This window comes from Plecotus auritus (genome assembly GCF_963455305.1).
Source record: "Plecotus auritus genome assembly, chromosome: 9".
Classification (NCBI taxonomy): Eukaryota; Metazoa; Chordata; class Mammalia; order Chiroptera; family Vespertilionidae; genus Plecotus; species Plecotus auritus.
Genome location: NC_137783.1, coordinates 88985923 through 89013242, shown reverse-complemented (window position 1 = coordinate 89013242; position 27320 = coordinate 88985923).

Below are 27320 nucleotides of genomic sequence, written 5' to 3'. Positions count from 1 at the left end.
TTCCCTCCCATATAATTAAGTATGTAAAAACTTAGAGAATACAGCTATTCAAGATAATGTTAGAGTATTAAAACAAGGCTCAGATATATTAAATACAAGCTTGAACTCTGTATTAACACTACTTTGTTGGATTAGCTGGAATAATAAATATTACCTTTGTCTTTTATTTAGTCTTTTATCAATCAGAGATTATAACACCTGTTGTTATTCTACACATGTAATAAGAAACTGAGACCTTGAGAAAACAGTAGTTATAGACAGTAATATAGAACCAATTAAGATACAAAAATACAAAAACAAAAATTATATATATATATACAATATACACACACATGTACATAGATATTCATTCTAAAAATCAACATGAGTGATTAAAACAAAAATATAACAGACAAAAAAACCTTGGGATACTTCCTTATGAAAGATAAATAGATAGCTAATAATTTAATTAAAATATTGTCTTAAAATAATCTGAAGCATGGTAATAAACAAAGATACTATTGAAAATTCTTGGAGTGCAGTGCAGAATTGTGTTTGCAACTCTGATGTGTTTGCCATTGGCTAATCTAATTTACAATTCTATAGGATCAAAAGTTAACTGATAAATTTTTAATAGAAAAGCTTCAAATATTTTCTGCCAATGGGAAAGATAATTCAAAAGATTATTTTTTATTGTCCTGTTGGACGTGAACTAGTTTATATCAACCTAGTAATTATATTTCAATATGCATTTTTAAATTATCTATAAATATCCAGCTCTTTAGTATACTCTGAACTGGTTTTAATGATCTTACCTTCCCCTATTAATAAATCATTTAAATAAAACGTTTGATACATGTTCACTTTATAATTTCAGTTTGAGATGCCCCACTGAGCTGCCTTTGTGGGCTTATCTGATGGAGTCAAGTAATTTTTGTTAAAGCAGAGCACCTCAGAGGCCACTAGGGCCCAGGCACTTTTTTTTTTTTTTCTTCTTCCAGAGAAAAATCCAAAAGGCAACAGAATTTTCATTTTCCTAACTACTTGTTTCTTCCTTCCCTCCCTACTTCTACTGATGATTTTCTGTTTTATTTTTGCTCTCCACTCATTCCAATAACTCATTTCCTACTGGTAGCTAATTTAAAATTTGGAATTTAGCCTGATAATCTGGGCTATTTCTGTCAGGTGAGTGATGGAGATCAATAACCTATAAGTAAAAAGTGACAGAAAATCTACTTCTTACTCATTTTTGTTTGTTTTCCTTTGTCTGTTTATGAACAGAAGTTAATTAAGAAAACATTTTCTACACTCACCTGGCAGGGGAGAGATCAGATCAAGAAGGTGGTTTTCCCAGACTAGGCTTAGCCTTTGCACGCTGTGCTGACCCCTGCGATTTCCCCAAATGTGCGTAAGTAGACAGCATGCTCTGTAGTAGGCGGGACTGAGTTGGTGCTCTCCCCTGGATATTTATTTTTAAGAAGTATTTATACCCAATTCGGAGAATAGTTCTTTAATCTGGAATGTTGAGTTTCTATTTCCACTTTGACACATGACTATTAGAATTGAAACTACAAACAGTCTACATTTCTCTTTTTTTGTACAACTCAGAAAATATTTTACCTCCGGGTGAAGTCTTTTTCTATTTATGGAGAATATTTATAAATTAATTATATATATTAAATTAAAAGATTATTATAGATAAAAGAAAAATCTTTGTTACTGAAACTGCTAGTTGTGAAGTATTTTTAATGAAATTTACATAATTAAGTTGATTTAATATGTTTGGTTTAGGATATGTTCGAAAGCCACTTTTCTCTGCGGTATTTTCTCTGATCTATCAATATAGAATATGATACAAGTATATATTTTGTTTTCCAGTTATATTAAGGATTGTTTATTTATAAACAAGTTAATTTTACATTCCTAATTTTTTAGAACTTCTTTTCTGGCCAAAATAATAATTTGTATTCCTATATAATCTTTAAAATTATGAAAAATATAAATTTGTTATCAACCAAATAGCATCATAATTTTAAAGAATTTTTATAGTAGCAATTATATTTTTAATATATTAACATGTAAGTAATTTCTCAGATGTTTAGGTAACTTGAAATCTTACATAATATTAAATCAAGATAATAATCTTTGAACAATTACATGCTTTTAAGTAATATATAAAGCTGATAAATAAGCATATTTTATAAATATTACAAATTACATATATACATATATACAATGAAATGACTTTTTATTGGGTTATAGCAATGGACTTTTTTATCACTTAAAAATGTACAAGGGATAGTATGGCTATAGAAAATATGCTATGGGTATTCATGAATTTTGCTTGTTTGCTAGTAATACATTTGTGGTGAACAGTTCTAAATTTTCTATCTCTGTTTTCTCTGTGAAATCAATATGTGTTTTTTATTTGTTTGTTTTTGCTTAAATATGGTAGTTAAGTCTACCTAGAAGTAAAACTTATGAAAAAATAGGGTGAGTTTTGGTTTCTTACAAAAAGAAGCCATTTTGCTATAAAATGTCACTTATTCCTGAATTTGAAAACATAAAAGACAAAAGTTGGGAAAAATAAAAGTTGTAGAATATTGAGGGGAATTAATTCATTTTTTGCCTAGTTTAATAATACCTGAATCTATAAAGAAGATATTATTAATCGTGTTAACTTTTTGGCAAACTTTGCCATTTTTAGTGAGCTTACTTATGAAAAATTTGAGACCTCATGACAACATTTTTTCAAGTAATATATTTGTGCAAAATGAGAGTTTAGCATACTCTGTCAAAAGATACTCTATATCACCAGGAGAATAATTTTCTCTGCTTGTGTAACTTTACCATTCCCTTAATTATTTAAAAAAAAATGCATAAAAACAGAGAACAAAGATACCTCGCTTTCAAAGACCTGTTTTCTAACATTTATGTTTTCTTTCAAAATTGTCACTGATTGTAATCAGTGTTTCCCATGCCTTCACGATTCTTTGTCAAGAAATCACATCTCCTCTGAAAACTCTCTTGATTCTGTGTTTCCAATCTCTGATGCTATATTTAGAAAAGAGAAAAAAAAAAAAAAAAGAACTTTGCACCAAAAACTACCTTTGAAATTTGCCTGAAGCCCTAGAAATCAGAGATTTGTTCACTCACTGTATGGAAAGCAATGCTAGGTACGCCTCATCTTTGTGGGGCGTATGTTGTCTCATCACTGTGGGAGGAGCTGCCTGGGAAGAACTGTGAAATCAGAAGACACAGTCAGCCTTTCCGTGGTGAAGCTTCTAAGGATACTCTTATTAACGTAAATACTTCAGACGTTCCATGCTTCACGAGACAGCAGTGGGTATTTTTCCTGCCTTCCATGTGCATACTAGATTTTACCTTTGAGGAAACATGGACCAGAACCTTATGAAATAGTTGTGCATTGTAACTCAAATATAATTTTACATTCTTCATTTTTAAATAGTTATTTACTGAAATATATTAACCACTGCCTTTCAGCCTTACTGATTGCTGCTTCCATATATATATTTCTGTGTGTTCACTGCTATAGCTTAGAAGCTATCTTCACAGTTCCAGAGCTCTATGGAAAGAAATGGATCAGGCTCTTCTTGTACTTCAGAGAATGGGTACTTTCGTGTAGGCTACTAAGCGGACATTGCTCATAAACATTTTTTTAACTTTTCTTATCCCTAGAATCATCTTCTTTAAAAATTTAAGTATAGTTGGTATGGAATATCAAATTAGTTATATCAGCTTCTGGTGTTCAATATAGTGATTAGACATTTTTATTTACTAATTCCAGTATTCATCTGTCCTTGTGCAAACAACTTTTGACTTTACAAGTGGCCTTTGTTAAAACTTCAGATTTTTAGTTTAGAAGCAGAGAGACTGCTGACCCAAGAGCCTGGGAAGGAAGAATTAATTACATAAACCTGAATGATTAATGAGAGAATTGTAGTTCTTGTTATGTAGCTCTTGTTATTTATTTTAGAATATTATAGCAATGTTTCTAGTGTTTTCTTGGTATCTGATTTTTAAGACCTCAGTTTTACAGGTGAAAAAAAGAAAGTTAAAAAGCATAGCAAACTTTGAGGGTCTCAAAAAAAGTCCAAGTTCACCCACATTCAGAGGTAGTGTGGGTAAAAAAAGAGTTTTCTACTTGGTGTTCTAGCTTCAGTATACAAGAACAAATAAGTAGGCTTTTATAAATGTAATCTAGTTTCCTTGTGAACATTTTTAGATGAAATTTAATTTCCTGTCATTGGTTTTCTCAAAATTGCATGATGAAAGAACCCTGTGTAACTATCCCTTTAGTTGGACCCATATGTGTAATCATCTGAACAAATATGTGTTGGCGCTTAATATAATTAAGAGTAATCTTGGGAGATTATCATCAAAATGGCAGCAGGAAATGTTCAGAAGAGTTATCTGAAGCTTAAAAATAAGCAAGAGAGATTACTAGTTATTTCTTTAGGATATTTTTGGTCTTGCAACTTTAATTGATTTTCTGCTGACTGAGTTATTTTATATTCTGTAAGGGCAGATTTATTTTGTTGATTATTTTCAAGATACAAAATATATGTATATCTGGTAAAAAGGATAACTTTAAAGATAATTATTGTTTCCCTAAGTGACACAAATAAACTTTGTATCTAAAAAAATATCCTAGTATTCTTTTATTATATTTCCAATGTTACCCAGAGGCTCAAATGAACTTTGAACTGGATTCATCATCATACTGCTTCCCTCATTATAAAAAAATAAATTGGCATGCATTCACTATAGTTGCAAGAGTCACTTTTTTAACCTTTTAATTTTATCATTAGGGATATTCACATTAAAACCAAAATGTCATAGGAAAAAAAAACAACAAACAGTAATGGTAAAAAAAAAAAAAAAAAAAAAAGGTCGTTACATAGCAAATGTTGAAAATAATGTTGAGACAGTAAAATCTACATGCACTCGTTGTGGGAGAATAAATTGATAATCAGGAAAGGGTTTGGTAGTACCTACAAAATTTTAACATATATAAATTTTTGACCTAGCAAATTCATATATGTGTATATGTATATGTACATATATATGGACATATATATTGAGTATTCATATATCCTACATACATGCAAACATATGTTCACCAAAAGAGATGTACTAGGATTTTTATAGTGACACTCTTTGCAATAACTGAAAAGTGAAAAATGACCCAAATATCCATCAAGAGTAGAAACAATAAATTGTGTGTATATTTACAAAATGGATTGTATACAGTAATGAGAATTAATTAAAACCTGCATGAAATATATGGATACATTTCACAAATACGATGTTGAGAGAAGCAAGATATAAAGAACTAAATTTCTATAATTTTATTTAAATCTACTGCAAAAAAAATTAAAATTAATTTATATCATTAGAAGTCAGGATGACTGGGTTCCAAAAAACCACCATTATGATGTCTTTGGGAATACTGTTTATTTCTTTAATGTTTTCAGTTCAGATGTAAAAATTTTAAAAATTAAAGCAAATATTAAATGTATACTAAAATCAATAGCCCACTCTAAGGCAAGTCAGGAAGAGTTTGGTTTTAGGAACAGGAGTTTTTATCCTGTAGAATCATTGAGCAGAATGTCATGGTTCTATTAGAAAGGATTTAGGTAAAATACAATATCCAGGGACCTATACACCAACATCATGTAACACCGGTAGAAGTGCTGACTTCAAACTGAAGTATAGGTGACAGAAAGAAAACATTTATAATGTGTTTTAATCCTATCTAATAAAAGACTAATATGCAAATTAACCATCACTCTGCTACAACCACAAGCCACACCCACCAGCCAATCAGGAGCGAATATGCAAATAAACCCAACCAAGATGGCTACGGCCACAGAGAGCAGGAGGGAGGCTTGGGTTTCCCTGGCAATGGAGGAAGACAAGCTTTCCGCCTGCCCTTGATGCCTAGGCCTCCACTCAAGGCTACAAAGTTTCAATGATAGAAGATACATAAATCCAAACAGAAATGGCGGCAGCCATGGAGATGGAAAGAGCAGGAGGCTAGGGTTGCCCCCGGTGATGGAGGAGGCCAAGCTTTCTGCACACACTGGATGGCCCAGGCCTCCGCTTAAGGCTACAAAGTTTCAATTATAGAAGATACATAAATCCCAACAGAAATGGCTGCTGCCTCGGAACAAGCAGAAGGCTTGGCTCCACTCCAGGCTACAAAGTTTCAATTGTAGAAGATAAATAAACCCTAGATACCAGGGCCTCCACTTGGGTCACAGGGGGCATGGCCGGCCTGCAAACCACCACAGACCCCTTGCCCAGGCCACCCCACGCCCCAAGGGAACCCCCATCCTGATCCGGGACACCCTTCAGGGCAAACCAGCTGCCCAGGCCTCCCCACGCCCCAAGGGAACCACAACCCTGATCAGGGACACCCTTCAGGGCAAACCAGCTGGCCCCCACCCATGCACCAGGCCTCTATCCTATCTAATAAAAGAGTAATATACAGATTGACCATCACTCCAACACACAAGATGGCTGCCCCCACGTGGTCAAAGATCCTGCCCCCATGTGGACACAAGATGGCCACCACAAGATGGCCAGCAGGGGAGGGCAGTTGGGAGGGACCAGGCCTGCAAGAGAGGGCAGTTGGGGGTGATCAAGCCTGAAGGGGAGGGCAGTTAGGGGTGACCAAGCTGGCAGAGGAGGGAAGTTGGGGGCAACCAGGCCTGCAGGGAAAGGCAGTTGGGAGGGACCCAGGCCTGCAGGGGAGGGCAGTTAGGGGCAAACAGGTTGGCAGGGGAGCAGTTAGGCATCAATCAGGCTGGCAGGGGAGTGGTTAGGGGGTGATCAGGCTGGCAGGCAGAAGTGGTTAGGGGCAATCAGGAAGGCAGGCAGGTGAGCAGTTGGGAGCCAGCAGTCCTGGATTGTGAGAGGGATGTCCGACTGCCTGTTTAGGCCCAATCCCACCAGGATCGGGCCTAAACGGGCAGTCGGACATCCCTCGAGGGGTCCCAGATTGGAGAGGGTGCAGGCTGGGCTGAGGGACACCGCCCTCCCCCCCCAACCCCGTGCACGAATTTTGTGCACCGGGCCTCTAGTGTTATTATAATTATTCATTAAATTATGCGGTTTCTTAAAGGCAAGTATTATATTTTCATGCATTTAATTTTCTTCCTGGTATTTCTATGTCATCTTAACCTTTTTAAGCTATTTATTCTGTTAGTGATAACTCATAAGCTAGAACAATAATAAAACAGATAAAGTATATTGATTAGTATGTACCAAGTACTTTAAAAATTCAATGTAAGTGAATTAGCTAATTTAAATATTTAAATAATTATTTGTCAATGGTTTTAGAGTATGTCATGTAAAAACAAGTTTAAAGCTGCCATGGGTAGCTTTGATGGCTTAATGATTTAGAGAAGTCTCAAGCTCTTTCTGTTTTTCTTCGTCAAAATCCTTGCTTCCTTGGTCAAAATTTCAAGATGTGTTCTTCACCTCCAACCATCATGTAAGCATTTCAGTCAGGAAGAAAACAAGGGTGGGCGGAGGGGGAGGTGTGAGGGGGGGCATGGTGTGAGGGGGGGGATGGTGAGGGGGAGGTGTGAGGGGGAGGTGTGAGGGGGGGAGGTGTGAGGGGGGGATGGTGGACTGTGCTTCTGCGCTCTTTTATCAGGGAAGCAACAACTTTTCCAAACTACCTGCCAGGAAGATGTTCCTTATTTCTCCTTGGCCAGAATCAAATCATATGCTCATGCCTAGATAGATGTATTCCCATAAGTGGTTTAGATCAATCATAAATATTTCCTTGGGTTAATAGAAGAATCTGAGGTATTGGAAGTAGGAAAATAGGAGACTGATAGCAAAGCCTGCTGATTAAGCAAAGAATGATCTTTTCTGCATTGAGTTCTTCCTATGCTGGACTTGACTGAAACATCTCAAGAGAAACCTTATATTTTTTTAATTTGAACTTTGTGAATGTATTAGACCAATCAAATCATCAAAATTAACAATACCAATAAAAGGATAAAAACAAATCTAATATGCCATGCCACATTATAGGGTTCAATAAGAAGAATGCAGCATCATTTTGTGATGTTATTGCCAAAAATGCATAATCTGTATCTAATTGTGAGGAATTATCACAAATGTCCCATAATCATTAAAAAGGTCATGATCATGAAAGACAATGAAAACTGAGAAACTGTTCCATATTGAAGAAGCCTCAAGGACATGAAAACTAAATACAAAATGATTTTGGACTGGATACATTTTTATAAAGACATTATTGGGAAATTTTGTAACATTTTATTGGCTTATGATATCACTAATAGAGGCCCGGTGCAGTCCCTTGGCCTGGCCTGCGGGGATTGGGCCGAAACCGGCTCTCTGACATCCCTCGAGGGGTCCCGGATTGCGAGAGGACAGTTCTCGGGTGACGCATGCCGGAACCAGGCTCCCTCCTCTCTGGTCCTGGTGTGTCTCCCAAGAACCACAGGTGCCAAGTCACCGCAGCTCGGCAGTTCCTGCATTGAGAGTCTGCCCCCTGGTGGTCAGTGCACATCATAGCTACCGGTCAGATGGTCAAATGGACGGCCGGTCACTTAGACTTTTAGATATATAGATTAATGTCCTGGTTTTGATGGTTACCCTGGGATTATGCAGTAGAATGTCCTTATACACAGGAAATATGCACAAAACATATTGGAGAATGATGTGGCATCATATTGGCAACTTTCTCAAATAGTTGAAGAAAAAAAAACATTCTTTGTTCAATTTGGGCACCTTTTTTACTTTGTAAGCAGGATTTGGTTTCAAAGTAAAGAGTTCAAAGAGAAAAACAAATATAGGAACTCCAAACCTGGTCTGTGAATATGCTTTGGACCTAGATTACTAGTTGCCAGCACAGCAATTCTGAGTTAAAACTAAAACACAAACCAAATATAAGAGAGGGAGGAAGGGAGAAAGGGAGGAAAAGAGGGAGGGAAGGACAGAGGGAGGGAAATAGAGGAAGAGAGAGAGAAAGAGGGAGGAAGATATCTACAATTTCTGAAACCCATAGGATCTAGCAAATAAATGTAAAATACCTAACCTCTGTATACTAAAATCCTCATATGTCAGGACATACGGTTGGCTCCCATGAGAGTGCTATATAAAATAAAGCCAGACTCCAAGTTCAATATGTATTTTTCTATTTACTTAAAAGAGGAATTGCATAAGGAAAGGATAAACCAGTTTACAAACCAACAACTAGGAAAACTTCTTTTCCGCATGTTTAAATTCTTGTAATAGCAGCTTCTATTTTATACACAGTTATATCCCAGAATGCCCTTCTAAAATTGCCTTAGGGTCAGCAAAGGAGAAAGAACCTCATGAACTTAGACAGGGTGAATAAGACTCAGGGATAGCCAGGGATAAAGGAGGAAGGGGTGTGCTTTGTAGCGTAATTTAGCAAAAATGTAAACACATATTTAAAAGGAATTGGAAGGGTGTAATATAAAGATTTCAATTTTTTTCCAATACAACAGTAAGTTTATCATTTCCTTTTCCAACTACATATTTGCAATAATGACTTATAGAAAGATTGATTTTTTTTTTCATCAGAGGGTAACTTCTGTTAAAACTGATCTCACAGATAAAATGACAAAGCACATCAGGAAACCCACAGATATGAATGAATTTAAAAGTTGAAAGAAATGAGAAAATTAAAAAAGAAGGAACCTCAGATAATAAAAGCATGTGAAAGGGATTTTAAAATAATGTGATTAAAATGTTTAAAGAGTAAATGGAAGGAATAGAATAAGATTAAGTGAGTCTGGATAATTTGTCCAAGATTATAGAGTTAAAAAGAGATAGATCTAAATTCAAACTCAGATAATCATGACTCCACAGCCTCCTCTTTTTTCTTATTATGGTTTATTTTTTTTAATCTGTGCTACCTTTTCTTCTTATATTCTTATATTGTTTGGGTAAATATAAGAATCAAAAAGATATTTATTTATTTCTATGGCATGTCTAAATCTGACTCTCCCCAGTACTGACTGAATAAACTTGGGAAGGTTACAGTCTTTCTGGGACTTAGATTCATGATTCATATTACCTGCATCGTAGGAGAAAAAGGAAGATGAATAATATAGTAAATACAAAAATACTCTATAAACTCAACAAAACAATAGCACCAATACAAAAGTCAATTTTTATATGACAGGTGCATGTACTCAGATTTTTTAAATACTAGAGAAAATGTAGAACTAAGAGCAATTCTTGAAAAACAATTTTTTTTTTGACCATCAATTAGCATTTCTCATGTATAGCAAAGTAAGTGCACATTGGAAATACTGGGTATGGGGGTTAGGAAGGTAGGGTATAGACTGGCAATTTAGTTGTTTGGTTGGTGATTTTATATTTTAAAAGTAACTAAGTTTTACCAGATATGAAATATTTGTGACCAGATATGAAATATTTATACAGATTGTAAAATAACTCATCCTCAATGTAAAATTTTAAAACTTCCTTTTATAAAGCATAAGAGCTTTCAAACGTATTCTTCACTGCAAAGTCTGACTTGCCTGAGCTGATTTGGTGGAAAACATAATTTGAAATGATATAAAACAATAGTCACCCTATCTTTATAATTAACCTTTTAATTAATATTTTATTGAAAATATTAATATGCTTAATGAGAAACTGCTGTCCAAGCCCCTGCTGAGGAAACTACATATTGTCGTATCAACTATATTACATTTCCAAAATCTGAAAACCTCTCAATTGCAAATATATCTCATTCACGGGGTTCAGATAAGAGACCTTGAATCAACATAAATCAAAATAAGCCAATATTTTAGAAATTATATTTAAAAGCTTACTATGATGGAAGAAACAACCAATTATTATATCACTACTTTAATAAAGTATCTGAGATGGAAATAATTCACTATTATGGTTAATGAAGAAAAATATATCCTACAGATGAATTCTTAAAAAGGGAATCACTGAAAAACTCCTAGTAATTATTGTAGAATGCCTTTGTTGTTTCTAGGTTTACAGGAAACTTTAACCAACCAGAACAACTGGTCATCATAAGTTGATGTAACAGAAAGGAGAGGAGGAGATGGGCTGTATTTGGTCCATCTACTAGCATTAAGCCCACGTTAAGCGACATGCCAATCTGTCCCCTGAATGGAATATTAAATCAAATAGTTTCTACTTTGTGGGCAGCACAGATAAAATAGCATGTCTAGAAAGAGGAATGATAATGATTATACACCCCAAAGGGCTTTGAACTGGTACTTAACTATAATACATAATGAGGGCAGTTCATAAAAATTTGAGTATCTGAATTTTTTATTCTGGCTTCACTTTCATCAGTGTTTTCTTCCAGGGAAATGTCTGATGGATCCTTAAATAATAACAATTATTCTAATCATACTTGGAATATAGGATAAGTAAAAATAAAGTAATGAAAAGCAACATAAATAATCTCTCTAATTTGTTCTTCCCTGATTATCAAAGTTATAACTCAGTGTCCACTCTGCCCAAGCTCTACATCCCTTTGCTCTACTTCATTTTCTCCTGATGTTTTTTTTATTATCTAATATCATATGTGTGTATGTATGTAGATTTTTCCATCTCTCCCATCCTATATAATAAAGAGCTAATATGCAAATTGCCATCACACCCTCATGCCATAACAGTTCAGACAGTCAACACTGGGGAGAGAGGAATGGGGACCAGCCAGGCTATGGCCTGGGAGAGGGACAAGCTGCTTGCCCCACAGTCCCGGGCGCCAATGGCTGCGCCTGTGCCTGCACCTGCGGCCGGGGAGAGGGACAAGCCATCTGCCCCGTGGTCCCGGGCACCAGTGGCTGTGCCTGTGGCCCTGGAGAGGGACAAGCTGTCCACTCTACAGTCTGGGGTGCCTGCAGCTGCGGCCCAGGCAAAATTGCCCACCCATGGTCCCCTGTGGCTACAGCCGGCCTGGGTTAAGCCGACCCGGGTCCTGGGTGCCTGCGGCCAGCCAGAGTGAGGGAAGCCTGGGTCTGGGGTACCTGCAACCAGCTGGAGGAGGGAATTCTGGGTCCTGGGTGCGGGGCGAGGCAGAGGTGGTTAGGGGTGATTAGGACAACAGGGGAGCATTTAGGGGCAATCAGGCAGGCAGGCAGAGGTGATTAGGGGTTATAGGCAGGCAGGCAGAGGGAATAGGGGCAATCAGGCAGGCAGGCAGTTAGGAGCCAGTGGTCCAGGATTGCGAGAGGCAGTCGGACATCCCCCGAGGGGTCTCGGATTGGAGAGGGTTCAGGACGGGCTAAGGGACCCTCCCCCAATGCATGAATTTCATGCACTGGGCCTCTAATTTGTACATAAAATTATCATGAGGCAGGTATTTTTTTGCCTATATCTTTACAGAAGATAGGAAATTTATATATAGTAGTTTCTCAATACTTATTTGTTGAATAAAATAAGTGAGAATAGGCGAGGCAAAGCAAAAACATGCAGGGCTTATTTAAGAGGTTGGCAGAAATTAATGAGGAGAGATCAGGGTATAGGTTAGGGCTAAGAGTTTGATCATGGTATAAAAATAGAACTGGGGCATATGGGTAGTGTCAGGGTCTTCATTCTGACCAATATATTATATTTACTCTTGAAATGCATCAGTGTTTGGGGCAGAGTTGTTTACATCTGCATGACCCATGAATGTTATATTTGGAAACAGGAAAATGTCTGGGTAGCCAATCATGCTGAAAAATAATAATGAGGGATATTAAAGAGTCAGCTCAAATTTGGCTGAACATGCAGTATTTTTAGAACCTACAAAGTCAGGAAAAATAAATTGAGAATGTCTAATATCCTAAAAAGAATATATCTTAGAAGACTTTCTTCTACAAGGAGTAGGTACTCATCCAAACAATTGAACTTGATTTAGGCAAGTTTATTTGGCAAAATTATTCAGAAATTATTTTCAGAATCATAGGTTTCACTGTTGGAAGGAAACTTAAATGATCACTGTTTCACACACCTTTTAATACTATCAAAAATTCTGATAAAATAGGAATCCAATATATGATAATTAATGTCAACATTGCAGATATTTCTAACTCTAATTCATTCACATATATATCATTAATCATCTATTTCTCAATTTTCCTATGATACAGGAATGATTATTATCATCTCTTTATAGATGAGAAAAGAGACAAAAAAGGTTATATGACAGACCTAGTCACATTTTAGTTCATTATTTACATGTTTTTAAATATTTCATGCAAAGCAAGATAAGTCAGACATGGTGATTTCTTCTTCTATTTTCTATTTCTAGATTTTATATTTTGTTCCTCTGGTTTTTCTATTCATGATCCATTACACATTTTAATTATAGAGGCCTTACAAATATTTTAATATCTTATTAGGCTACTTGCCCTATCATTGGTCTTTTTATTAGATGTCCTTTATTATATTTAAACTAGGAGCCCAGTGTGCTAAATTGCGTGGCCTGCCCACCCACCGGCTACCCTGCCTTGACACCTGAACCTCTCCACACAGAGCTCCAGTGCGCCTGACCCAGCCCCCCGACCCCTATGGCCTTCTCTGGCTGCTTCAAGCCCCGCCCTCAGTCCCTCGAGTTGCCTCAGGCTGGTCCCACCTTCTCCAGGGCCTCCCTGCTTCCACCCTGTCTCTGGAGCAATGTGGCAGCTCCGCCCTGTCATGGCGCTGGAGGGGAGCGTGGAAACCTCCTGCCTGCTGCTCTGTGCTCCTTCCCCAGGCAGGTGAGGGCGGGGTGCTCTGAGTGCGAGTGGTGGGTGGTGAAGGACTGGTGAGGGGGGCGCTAGGGGCTCTCACCCCAGCCCTCCCAGGCACGGGCCTCCGCCAGGTGCCTCCCCGCTTCCACCCTGTCTCCAGGAGCAATGCCCGCTCCACACCCACAGGCAGCCTCCTCCTTAGCAGTCATGACTGTGACACAGTTAGGACAAATTAGCATATTACCTCTTAGTATATATATAGATGTTTGTTTTTCTATACAATCCTTAAAATTATCTTATCACTTCTTGTAGAAAGAAAAAACTTGCTTGTGTTCATATGTAGATTACACTTAATTTGTGTATGTGTGTATATATATATATATACATATATATATACAATATAATATAAATATATATAAAATTAACTTTTTTATACTGCTAAAGTATCCTCTCCAATAAAGAAAAATGTTTTTCCATTTACTCAGGTGCATATGTGTACCTTTAGAAGTGATCCATTTTATTATTGTTTTTATTTTTATCTTTTAAATTTTTATTGATATATAAAATAATATCTGCAAAAATATAATGAGGTATATACAGTAATCAAATATTAATTGTGTAGCTTGGTAGATTGATATATAAGCATCTATAATAATAAAAACGTAATATGCTAATTAGACTGGATGTCCTTCTGGATGACATTCCGGATGAAGCCAGGGCTGCGAGGGAATCCCAGGTCCCAGGTGCCAGAGGGAAGCCAGTACCAGCAGCTGGGGAAGGAAGGCCTACTCTTGCACACAAATTTTGTGCATCGGGCCTCTAGTATAGTATAAACAAATGTGCCCACCACTATCACTTCTATCAAGAAAAAGAATATTTACTTCACTCTACATGGTTTAGTCATCTTCCTTCACAACCAATACCATGTTCTATTTTCATGATAAAACCACTATTCTAGCTTCTGACTCTAAAAATTAGTTTTTCTGAAAGTTTTTCTTGATATTTTTGAAAAGTAATGGTCAAGAATATCCTTAAAATTGACCTTTCTAATGTTTTCTTATGGTTATACTATGATTTGGGATATTTATTTTGGAAGAATATAAAAAAAGTTATAGGCTCATCTTATTACATGACATTAGGATTGACATGATATAAACAAAACTCATTACAAGTGATGTTCACCTTGATTATTTGGTTATGGTAGTATCTGCCCGTTTTCTCCACTCTAAGGTTACTATTCTTACAATTACATTCTCTGTTTATTAGAAGCAGGTCATAGTGTACTGTTTACTTTTCAAAGGGAAACTTCTTATCTCTATCATCTCCCCTACCTTTCCTGTAAGTTTCTGGTTGGGTTATTGGAGAAAGAGCCTTAAAATTGTGCAAACCTCCCTATGTTTGATGTCTCCATAGGGTTTATACTCAAAGAGTAGCTAACTCATGGATTTTAGCTACTCATTAAAAACTAGAGGCCCGGTGCACGAAATTCGTGCATGGGGGTGTGTGTCCCTTAGCCCAGTCTGCACCCTCTCCAATCTGGGACCCCTCGAGGGATGTCCAACCATCCATTTAGGCCCGATCCCAGTAGGATCGAGCCTAAACGGGTGGTCGGACATCCCTCTCACAATCCAGGACTGCTGGCTCCCAACTGCTCACCTGCCTGCCTTCCTGATTGCCCCTAACCACTTCTGCCTGCCAGCCTGATCACCCCCTAACCACGCCCCTGCCAGTCTGTTTGCCCCTAACTGCCCTCCCCTGCAGGCCTGGTCACTCCTAACTGCCCTCCCCTGCTGGCCTGATTGCCCACAACTGCCCTCCCTTGCAGACCTGGTCTCTCCCAACTGCCTTCCCCTGCTGGCCATCTTGTGGTGGCCATCTTGTGTCCACATGGGGGCAGCCATCTTGTGTGTTGGAGAGATGGTCAGTCTGCACATTACTCTTTTATTAGATAGGATAGAGACCTGGTGCACGGGTGGGGGCCAGCTGGTTTGCCCTGAAGGGTGTCCCAGATCAGGGTGGGGGTTCTCTTGGGGTGTGGGGCAGCCAGGGTGAGGGGCCTGTGGTGGTTTGCAGACTGGCCATGCCCCCTGGCGACCCAAGCGGAGGCCCTGATATCTGGGATTTATTTATCTTCTACAATTGAAACTTTGTAGCTTGGAGCGGAGCCAAGCCTCCTGCTTGCTCTGAGGCCACAGCCATTTTTGTTGGGATTTCTATAATTGAAATTTTGTAGCCTTGAGTGGAGGCCTAGGCCGGCCAGGGTGTGCGGAAAGCTTGGCTTCCTCCATTGCCGGGAGCAACTCAAGCCTCCTGCTCTCTCCATCTCCATGGCTGCCACCATTTTTGTTGGGATTTATTTATATTCTATAATTGAAACTTTGTAGCATTGAGTGGAGGCCTGGGCCCACCAGGGTGTGCTGAAAGCTTGGCTTCCTCCATTGCGGGGGAAACCCAAGCCTCCTGCTCGCTCCGTGGCTGCAGCCATCTTGGTTGGGTTAATTTGCATACTCACTCCTGATTGGCTGGTGGGCATGGCTTGTGGGTGTAGCAGAGTGATGGTTAATTTTCATATTACTCTTTTATTAGATAGGATTTCCAGCTGAATCCTCATATGACATACATGGCACTGGCAGGCCATCTGTCCCAGATCTTCATAGTTTGGGTACTCTTTCTTGATGGAGGCACCTTCTTTTTTCTCTCAGTCAGGAATTCCCACATAAATCTGCAACTGTATTTCATGATATGCCTTGCATTCTTTTTATAATTTCTAACCTTTTATTTCTTTATACCTCAATCTAGGTATTTCAATCATATGTTTGTTTCCTAAATTTTTCTACAGCTCTACATAATCATCTGTTAAACATGTGATTGGAGTCTTATATTTAGTTATTGTGCATTTTAGCTCTAGAATTTCTATGATTTTTCTTACAGATTGTATTATTCTCTAATAGTTATGAAGATACTAAAGATTTTTATTTATGCTACAGAACTGTTATTCTGAAATTATTATCTGATAATAAATCATTCTAATGGTTTGTTTGTTTACTAAGTTTTTAGTTTTATCTTCTTCTTGGTTGACTTTATATTTCTATTAAATTTTGAATACTTAATATAAAATATATTTCATGTTCTTGAAGTTATCTTTTAGCTATCGAATCACCCTAAACTCATTCAGGAAAGAGAATCATTTGAATATGTGTGTCAATCCCAGAGAGACTCAATTAATTTGAAATTTATTCTTTTTCCTAGACTGTACTCCTTTAGGATCCCACAGAAAACCTGGGATTTTACCAAGACTCCCAACTTTGGTGGCTAGGCCCCTATTTTGTGTTACACTTATAAATCTGTAAGTGTTCTTTCTTCCTCTCTGTTTTGGGAATTACCAAACTCATGAAAGGTTACACCAGCCCCAGATGCTGATCTTATTGCTCTAAATGAACTATTTTTGACTGGTGTGACTCAATAATTTTTAAAATATGCAATACCTGACAATTTAGTCAGAGGCACTGACCTCTTTTTTCTTAGACTGTCAAATAAAAAAAAATGCGAACAACCAACATAACAATAGCTGCCTGGTGTGAATGAATCTATTTTTTTGTGACTGGCAAAAAAATATATATTTTTTGGTATACCACAAAATTTTAGGAATTAGCTTTTGTGTGCCATAAGATAAAAAAAGTTAAAAATCGCTGCTCTAGATGTATCTCCTTGTTTTTGCTGCATCAATTTCTCACTCATTTGACAAATGTCTGATGCCAAAACAATAATTCAGTTTTGTTTTTGTCCATTTTTTCTCATTGCTCCTGACAGAAGAGTTATTGCAAAAGTCAATCTACTCTGCCATTTTCACTAGCACAACCTTTTTTCATTTTACACATTCTAATTTTTTGACTGAGCAGAGAGAGAGATAAGTTTAAGTAGGTAAAAATATAAAAAGTTTACAATTTGAAAGTTTCTATTCAGATTACATTGATAATTGTTAGTAAACCTGAATGATTAAATAAAGTTTTGATGTTTGCCATACAACATGATGCCAAAATGGTTTCTATAATTCCACAACAAAAGACAAACAGACATTGATTAAACAGAAATATAATTAAAGTAATTCTATATTAAAGGCAAATACTAATTTAATTACTGGTAACTCAGGGAAAGCAATGAACCAATCAGCAATATTAAAAAATACCTAAAAGCTATTATATACTAAGATGATTTCTACGTATTTTTAAAAAAGGTATGAACATATATCTGTATGAAACAAAATATTATTATATTTTAATAAGAACATGGAATATGTCATTTATATATATAGGGGACCTTTTTTAATTTTAAATCTTCCCAAATATTTGATTTAGTCTTCATATTTCAGTGCAAAATAGTGTATATATTAAAACATTAGGTTAATTTCAAAAGAATATCATCAAATTAATAAATAACTTTTCATGATTATGACTTGTATACTCACATCCTTATTTTGGCATTTGAATCTTATTCATTGTAAAAAGTTTCTCCTTTTTTTTTCATTAGAAAATCCTTATACTTCAAAAATTATGAAGTACTAGGTCAATTATATAGCATGATTTTGTTCTTGCCTTGTTTTACAAGTGACACACTATAATGTCATGTAAGAAAATTTCTATTTAGTGAGAAAGAAAGGATGTTTTAATAGAGATGTTTATAAAATGTGCAAATATGTACTTAATCAAGATTGTGGGGAAAATCCTATCAATTACTGCACTTTTGAATGTAAAGTCTGATGATTTTATTTTTATTTTCTAAAAATCTTTATTGTTGAAAGTATTACATAGGTCTCCTTTTTCCCCCCATTGACTTCTTTCACCCCTTTCCCCACCCCAGAACTTCACTACCCTATTGTCTGTGCCCGGGGGTTATGCATCTATGCATACAAGTTCATTGGTTGATCTCTTCCCACCCACCCTCCCCTGCCTTCCCTCTGAGGTTCAACTGTCTGTTACATGCTTCTATGTCTCTGGATATATTTTGTTCATCAGTTTATTTTGTTCACTAGATCCCACATATGAGTGAGATCATGTGATACTTGTCTTTCTCAAAAGACAAAACTAAATTGTTCAAATGGGAGAAAAGTCCTCTGATTTTATCATCTTTCTAAAAGCTAAAAACACTCTCTTTCATGTAATCCATAAAAATATATTTGTGCAAATGGCATTTGCCAGATAAAAGCCGTAGATGGAGCAACTATAACATATATTGCTTGCTAAAATATAGGTTTATATTACTATAAAATTTACATATATTTGTAAGGGTGAATAGTTGTTTTCAACAGTCAAGTCATAAGGTATAAACATTTTTTATTTCAGTAAGAGAAGTCCCATTATAAAACATTTGTAAATAAAAATGTTATTTTTCAAATATTATTAGTCAATATGTGTTTTTAAATATTTTTATTCTTCTACTAGGGGCCCACAAATTCATGCACCTTGAAAGGAACTGTGGGCCGCGAGGCTGCAGTAGGCACAGGGGCAGGTCTTGGCCCATCCTCTGTGCCCCGCCCAGCCGCTCCCATCACGGCCTCCAGGTCCCCTGTCTGCCACAGCCCCACTCCCACCGCTGCCGTTCCCACGTGCTGACAGCGCCAGCCCCGCTCACACCCACTGATGGCACAGAGTGATTGGAGCTGGCACCAGCAGCGGGTGCAAGCGGGGCCGGTGACGTCAGTGGGTGCGAGCGGAAGCTGCTGCCCAGATTGCCCCTCAGGAGCAGGGGGAGGTGGAGAAGCCCTCAGGGGCTACCAGGGCTGGCAGCTGCTGCTCGCACCCGCTGATGGCGCCGAGTGATCGGGACCGGTGCCGGGCACCGGCAGGTGTGAGCAGTGGCTCTGGTGCTGGCTGTGGGTGCGAGTGGGGCCAATGCTGGCAGTGGGTGTGAGAGGTGTCTCTGGTACCGGCAGCGGGTGCAAGCGCCAGGCGGGACGGCAACGCGCGGGAGCAAAGAATTTTCAGTAACCACCAGAGGCTCACCCCGATGACAGTGAACGGCGCCCCGCCTTGGTCTGGCACCCCCGCTCACATGCTCCACCATCCTGCCCCAGCCAATGCCTGCCATGTTCTGCACACGCCCCCTGGTGGTCAGCACACATTATAGCGACCAGTTATTTGATTGTTCCGGGGGGTCCACCATTCGGTCTATTTGCATATTAGCCTTTTATTATAACAATCTGATTCAATGAATTACTTAAAGAAACAAAGCAGAAATTATTATGCCAAGTGAAATAAGCCAGACAGAGAAAGACAAATACCATATTGTCTCACTAATATGGGGAACTAAATAAACTGAGGAACAAAATAGAACTAGAGGCATGGATACATGGAACAGATAGACAGAGATCAGAGGATATAGGCATGGGGGAACTGGATGAAAGAAGGTGAAGAGAATAGCCAGAAAACATATATCCATAGCCCATAGACACAGACAACAGTGTGGTGATTGCCATAGGAAGCGGGGGTGAGGGCTGGGTAGAGAGAATTTAAAGAGAGGGGGACATCTATAATATTGGCAACGATACAAAAAAAAGAATCACAGTGCAATTAATATTTGAAACTCTGTCTGTATGTCTAGACAATATACTTATAGTTATGCAATGATTAAATCATAAATACTGTGGTAAATGTTTTAAGTGAATAACAAGAGTGCCTATATTTATATTCCTACATGTGCCCATTAATGGCATACATTCATTTATATTTTTATTAATGGAGATTATTTTGAATAAATTGAATTTTAAATTGTTTGAAAATGCATATATTTAAATATTAAAATAAAAATCACAAATATTAAGCAATTAATGTATATGAAATTAATTATAAATTTAAAATTTTAATTATATTAGTTTATTAAATTAGTTTTTTATTTTTTTAAATATATTTTATTGATTTTTTACAGAGAGGAAGGGAGAGGGATAGAGAGTTAGAAACATCTACGAGAGAGAAACATCGATCAGCTTCCTCCTGTACACCCCCTACTGGGGATGTGCCCGCAACCAAGGTACATGCCCTTGACCAGAATCAAACCTGGGACCCTTCAGTCCGCAGGCCAATGCTCTATCCACTGAGCCAAACCGGTTAGGGCTATATATATTTATAATGCACACAACAAAAGCTAAATTTTATATAAAAATAAGTAAATAATAGAAAAAATAAGTGATAAATTGAGTCTAGAAAGAGTATCTGCATATATTTATATATATGTTAGAGATAACATATCAGTAAAATCCTCTTTCCTTTCTGGCTAAATAGTCCAGATGAACCATATTTTCTCATTTAGTTCTCCCTATTGACCCAATAAATGGAAAAAAATTACCAAAAATGACAATTGTGTGATTGAGCACAATCCTATATAATAAAAGTGTAATATGCAAATTGACCAAACAGCGGAATGACCAGTCGGTGGGTGGGGGGTGGGGGGGAAGGCCGGCGAGCAGGTGGCGCCAGGCCAGCCAAGGCTCATGCCAGCAGGCAGAGGGAAGGGATGGCGATGGGGGGTGGGGCTGCACTGCAGGAGCCATCCCCTGATCGGCTGCCCGGTTGTCTCCTGCAGAGGGAGGCCACCAGTGGCGGCAACCAGCAGTCGGACATCCCTCACAATCCAGGAATGCTGGCTCCTAACCGCTCAGCTGCCTGCCTGCCTTATCGCCCCTAACTACTCTGCCTGCCTGTCTGATCACCCCTAACTGCCTCTGCCTGCCTGCCTCATCACACCTAACCTCTCTGCCTGATTGCCCCTAACCACTCGCCTGCCTTCCTGATCATCCCTAACCACCTCTGCCTGCCTACCTGATTGCTCCTACTCACTCGCCAGCCTGCCTGATAGCCCCTAACCACTCTTCTGCCTGCCTGATTGCCCTGGGCACTGGTCGTTCTGATTGTTCCACCGTTTCGGTTGCTGGGCTTTTCTTATATAGGATACGTGTGTGTGTGTGTGTGTGTGTGTGTGTGTCTGTGTGTGTGTATGTGTGTATGTGTGTGTGTGTGTGTGTGTAATAAAAAAGCAATTTGTAATAATTCTGAGTTCCAAGTTAGACACCAATTTAATTCATATATATATATATATATACATATATATATATATGTATATATATATACACATATATGAATATATATACTAATGATAAAGTGGGTAAATTATGCCTCTGCAGAGAAAAGTGAAAAACCATTAACTGATCTAGTAAATGTAGAGTTAACTAGAATTTGAGTAGGAAAACATCTTACTAGAATATTTGTTCTTAAATTAAGTATACAGAAGATATAGTTAGTATCCACATACAAATGTTAACATTTAAGATGCAACATTTGTTAAAAATGATCTTAATTGCCAATTTCATCATTCTTTAGTATTAAAGTGCCTTAAATTCAATTAATGTTCTAGAGCTCAACATAAGCTTATTTGTTTGTTTACTTATTACACAGCTCACCTTCTATTACTTACAAGCCTCTCTAACATCACTATTCCCTTATTTCTATTTTATTTATGTAGCCAACACATCATTCTGCCATTTGTAAAAGGCAACTTGCCAAAAATAATTTACCAATTTCAGTCACTTTTCTGCACACTTTTCATATAGAACAGTGTGTCACTGCTTTATGTGTAGTCACTCTCTAAATTCTCTTGATGTTTTCCAGAGAGGAATTCAGTTTTGGATCTAAATATATGTCATCAATATTTCCTGCTTATGGATGGATGAAAGCGGCTGTCAGTTTTCTATTACACATTGGTTAAGATATTCTAGACAGATCACCACAGTACCCTTTATATCTAATACCCCAAGCTTCATATTTCAGCAGCAAAAATCATAAATGTGATTAACACCTTCAGTTCATTTCATATCAACCTAAAAGTAAAAAAGACACTCTTTTTAAAAAGCTAAAGTTTTTAACAAATGTTAGAGTAGGCAGATAGAAAGACATGAGCTGGGAGAGGCTGGGAGAGGCCGCTGGGGCTTGGAGGAAATGAGACGTGACAAACTGAAAACAGACTGTGGAGGTGGCAGCCCCCTATGAGCAGGAAATATTCAGAGCCCTCCAGAACGCAGTCTAACCTGTGGCATAACACCTACATGAAGGAGCCTTGTAGATTAAAGATTCATTTTTATAAGCAATTATTTTTAATATATTTTTATTGATTTCAGAGAGAAAGGGAGAGGGAGAGAGAAATAGAAACATCAATGATGAGAGAGAATCATTGACCGGCTGTCTCCTGCATGCCCCACACTGGCGATCGAGCCTGCAACCCAGGTATGTGCCCTTGTCTGGAATCAAACCTGGGACCCTTCAGTCCGCAGGCCAATGCTCTATCCACTGAGCCAAACCAGCTAGGACTAAAGATTCATTTTTGAGACATGAGAGAGGAGGTGACTTGCTCCTTGCCTAAGGGTGTTGCAGCCTAGGGATACAAATCCTGAAAACTCCCAAATATCAGGGCACTTTGGTCTCAGCCAGCTGAACTGCCAGCTCAGGTCCTCTCTGAATGTATTGCTTTCCTACAAATAAACCCTCAACTGCTTTTGCAGTTATTTGTTGTCTCTTGTTTGAATTCATTCCTACAAGCACAACAAGAGCTGGGGGTGCAGAGTACTATCTCTAGCCAGAGATTACCTCTGACCCGAGACCCCCATGTCCACCACTGACAGATATATCAAATCAATAAGCAATATTTGCTTTTTTGTAAAAATAAAAAATTCACAGTAAAAGTTTCTTTTATAATGCAGGCTTTGCTATATATAAATCAAATTAATTGAAATTTTATCAACAGGTATTTGATCAGTTTGTGTCAGGCACCTCACATACATTATTAGTTTAACTATTACATGCCTGAAAATTATTATAGTCATTTTTATGCAGATAAAGAAACAGTGCCTAAGTCTACACAGCTGGTGTCAGAATCAAAGTGTAAAATCAGTTATATCTGTTTCCAAACAGAGCTTTTTTACGTTCATTACAAAAACGTAAGAAAAATAGGCCTTCTAGCTGCCAGGATAAACTGTCATAATTTAGAAATCATGGCCTCTCACTTTACTGGTTGTGATTTCCAGGTTACCCTCTATGTAAAGCTAGCTGACATTTTCACAGCTCTTTAATGTTCTAAGTATTCAATTTGTCAGTGCCAACTCCCCTCCACCATACATTCCTCCAATTCCCCCTTTCTGATCTCTAAATGCTATTAGTGGTAATATATATATATGCAAAGTGTCCCCTCAGAAGTTCAAGCAGGAATGGGAGTTCAATTGCTCACTATGACATGTGCTGACCACCAGGTGGTGGTGCGGAACATGGTGGCAACCAGTGGCAGTGGCAGGGCACTGAGGGAGTGAGCAAAGGAGGATGCAGGGAGGCAAGGAGGCAAGGAACCTGATTGGCCCTAATCGCTGGCCAGGCCTAGGGACCCTATCCGTGAACGAATTTCATGCACTGGGTCTCTAGTTTAACATAGAAGAGAGTAACTTTTTATGCTACAGATAACTTCACAAATCCTGTAAGACACAGTTTTCCCTATGGTGCTGTCATAATTAAGATAAATAATCAAAATAAATATCCATCTAGTCATACCCTTCTAGTGTATACATTGAACCTTAGAGTAAACTTAGTACAATGTTTGCAATACATGATGGGATTTATATTCCTCTAGGATACTTGTTCACTGAATTTAATCTAAGAATTTAAAAATGGATTTTTCCAGGGACCTGGATGTTTTATCTGTGGCTGGATTAAAATGATATATATATGGCAATAAATGATAAGTAAATGCCTTCATCTAGATATAATTATGAATCTCTGTTTCCCAGGGGCAAAAACATAAACAAATGTTAAGGGACAAAAAATTGGGAACAAAACTAAATCTGTATAGTTTCCTTCACTGATTATACTCAGATTTAATTACCTCTCTCTTTACTTTTCTTGTTTAAATTAAACAAAAATACTATGTAATTCCTAGCTTTGAATAGCATAGCTTACTCACCATTTAAGTTTCTGTTAAAATATTTTATTCACATTCAAGACATATAATAGTTTTCTATATGTTTTATCTTTGACAGACCACAGAATCCTAAACACCAACACAGATCTCTAAACATCAACAAGACTAGTCCAAGGTAAAATTGTGAATTCTCAAATAATTAATTCTTCTTACATTTTCTATTTTCTTATCACTTTAGTTGATCCCTTTCCTTATTTTTTCTTGATATATTCTTTTACTATTAACATTATTTTAAATAAAAGGGTAAGCATCTGATATCTTAGTTAGACAAAAATTATTGTTACATTTGAAAGGCAACATTTGAGCTTTAAGCTTTGAAAAATATAATCACATAGGAAAAAGCTGTGTGACACATAAATGCAATTTAAAGAACTTTCAAGGGTCTAAGGTCGTGGTCGGCAAACTGCGGCTTGCGAGCTACATGCGGCTCTTTGGCTGCATGAGTGTGGCTTTTCCACAAAATACCACAGCCTGGGCGAGTCTATTTTGAAGAAGTGGTGTTAGAAGAAGATTAAGTTTTAAAAAATTGGCTCTCAACAGAAATTTCAGTCATTGTACTGTTGATATTTGGCTCTGTTGACTAATGAGTTTGCCGACCACTGGTCTAAGGAGACTTTCTGTTGACCAAAATCCTATATTAAACCTGACACTGGCACAGCAAGAACCTATTATTACTTCCTAGAAGGGAAATGGAATAGGTGATGCTGGATTGAAGTAGAGGCCACTATGTCTTCTGAACTATTTATTTTTCTTTGATTCAGGCATTGACTCAAATAATGGAGATTTACTTTTCTACAAACTAATAGGCAAAGAGAAAGAGGTTGTCGAATTCTTGACATTCAACATTGAATATTTAAAACCTGGATCTTTCCAGTCTTTTCATTCCATTTACATATTATTAGCTTGTCTATCCTCATCTACTTTCATGCATGATTAGATTTAGTGTTCTAGCATTTGTTTTTATTCTGATCCTAATATAGCATTCTATACAAGTGGACATTTTGTCCCATAACTCTGTCATGTAGAGGTAGTCTGAAGAGTAAACTAGCATGAGGAATAGGGTAGTCAAGATTTGGGATGGGGACATAGGAAGGATTTTCAATGTATGTATATATGTGCACTAGAATGAAAAAGAGATGGGGAAAAAGGGGTTGGGGAGGAAGGGAGGAGAATAAAAAGAGAGGGAGAGAGAGAAAATTGATAACTAATGCTAGAGAAAGAGGCAAGATTTAGTAAGTACAAATTATACCCAAGGAGAGTGACAAGTACTTTAGACAAGTACTTGACACATGTTAATTAGTCGTGGTAGTAACTATCCTATCTAATAAAAGAGTAATATGCAAATTAACTATCACTCCAACAAACAAGATGGATGCCCCCATGTGGTCAAAGATGGCTGCCCCCATGTGGACACAAGATGGTTGCCACAAGATGTCCAGCAGGGGAGGGCAGTTGGGAGGGACCAGGCCTGCAAGGGAGGGCAGTTAGGGGTGACCAGGCCTGCAGGGGAGGGCAGTTAGGGGTGACCAGGCCGGCAGGGGAGGGCAGTTGCGGGGGGACCAGGCCTGCAGGGGAGAGCAGTTGGGGAGGACCAGGCCTGCAGAGGAGGGCAGTTAGGGGTGGCCAGGCTGGCAGAGGAGGGAAGTTGGGGGTGACCGGACCTGCAGGGAAGGGCAGTTGGAGGGGACCCAGGCCTGCAGGGGAAAGCAGTTGCGGGGGACCAGGCCACAGGGGAGGGCAGTTGGGAGGACCAGGCCTGCAGGGGAGGGAAGTTAGGGGGGACCCAGTCCTGCAGGGGAAGGCAGATGGGGGTGACCAGACCAGCAGGGGAGAACAGTTAGGGGTGATGATGCTGGTAGGGGAGGGCAGTTAGGGTGACGGGGTCAGTAGGAGAGGGCAGTTGGGGGAACCAGGCCTACAGGGGAGGGCAGTTGGGGGGACCAGGCCTACAAGGGAGGGCAGTTAGGGGTGACCAGGCCTGCAGGGAAGGGCAGTTAGGGGCAATCGGGCTGACAGGGGAGCAGTTAGGCATTAATCAGGCTGGCAGGGGAGTGGTTAGGGGTGATCAGGCTGGCAGGTAGAAGTGGTTAGGGGCAATCAGGAAGGCAGGCAGGCAAGCAGTTGGGAGTCAGCAGTCCTGGATTGTGAGAGGGATGTCCGACTGCCTGTTTAAGCCTGATCCTACCGGGATCCAGTCTAAACAGGCAGTCAGACATCCCTCAAGGGGTCCCAGATTGGAGAGGGTGCAGGCTGGGCTGAGGGACACCCCCCCCCATGCATGAATTTTGTGCACCGGGCCTCTAGTAGTAAATAATCTATAATAATAAAAGTATAATATGCTAATTAGACCAGACGTCCTTCCGGATGAAGCTGGGGCTGCGAAAAAAGCCCAGGTCTTGGGTGCCAGAGGGAAGTCGGTGCTGGCAGCCAGGGGAAGGAGGGCCTACTCTTGCATGAATTTCGTGCATCGGGCCTCTAGTCATTACATAATTATCTAGTTCATATTTTAAATGGAAATCAAGGCATATTTTGTACGTAATTTTATGAAAAAGATATGTTTGTTTCCTTGATAAAGAGAGGAAGGAA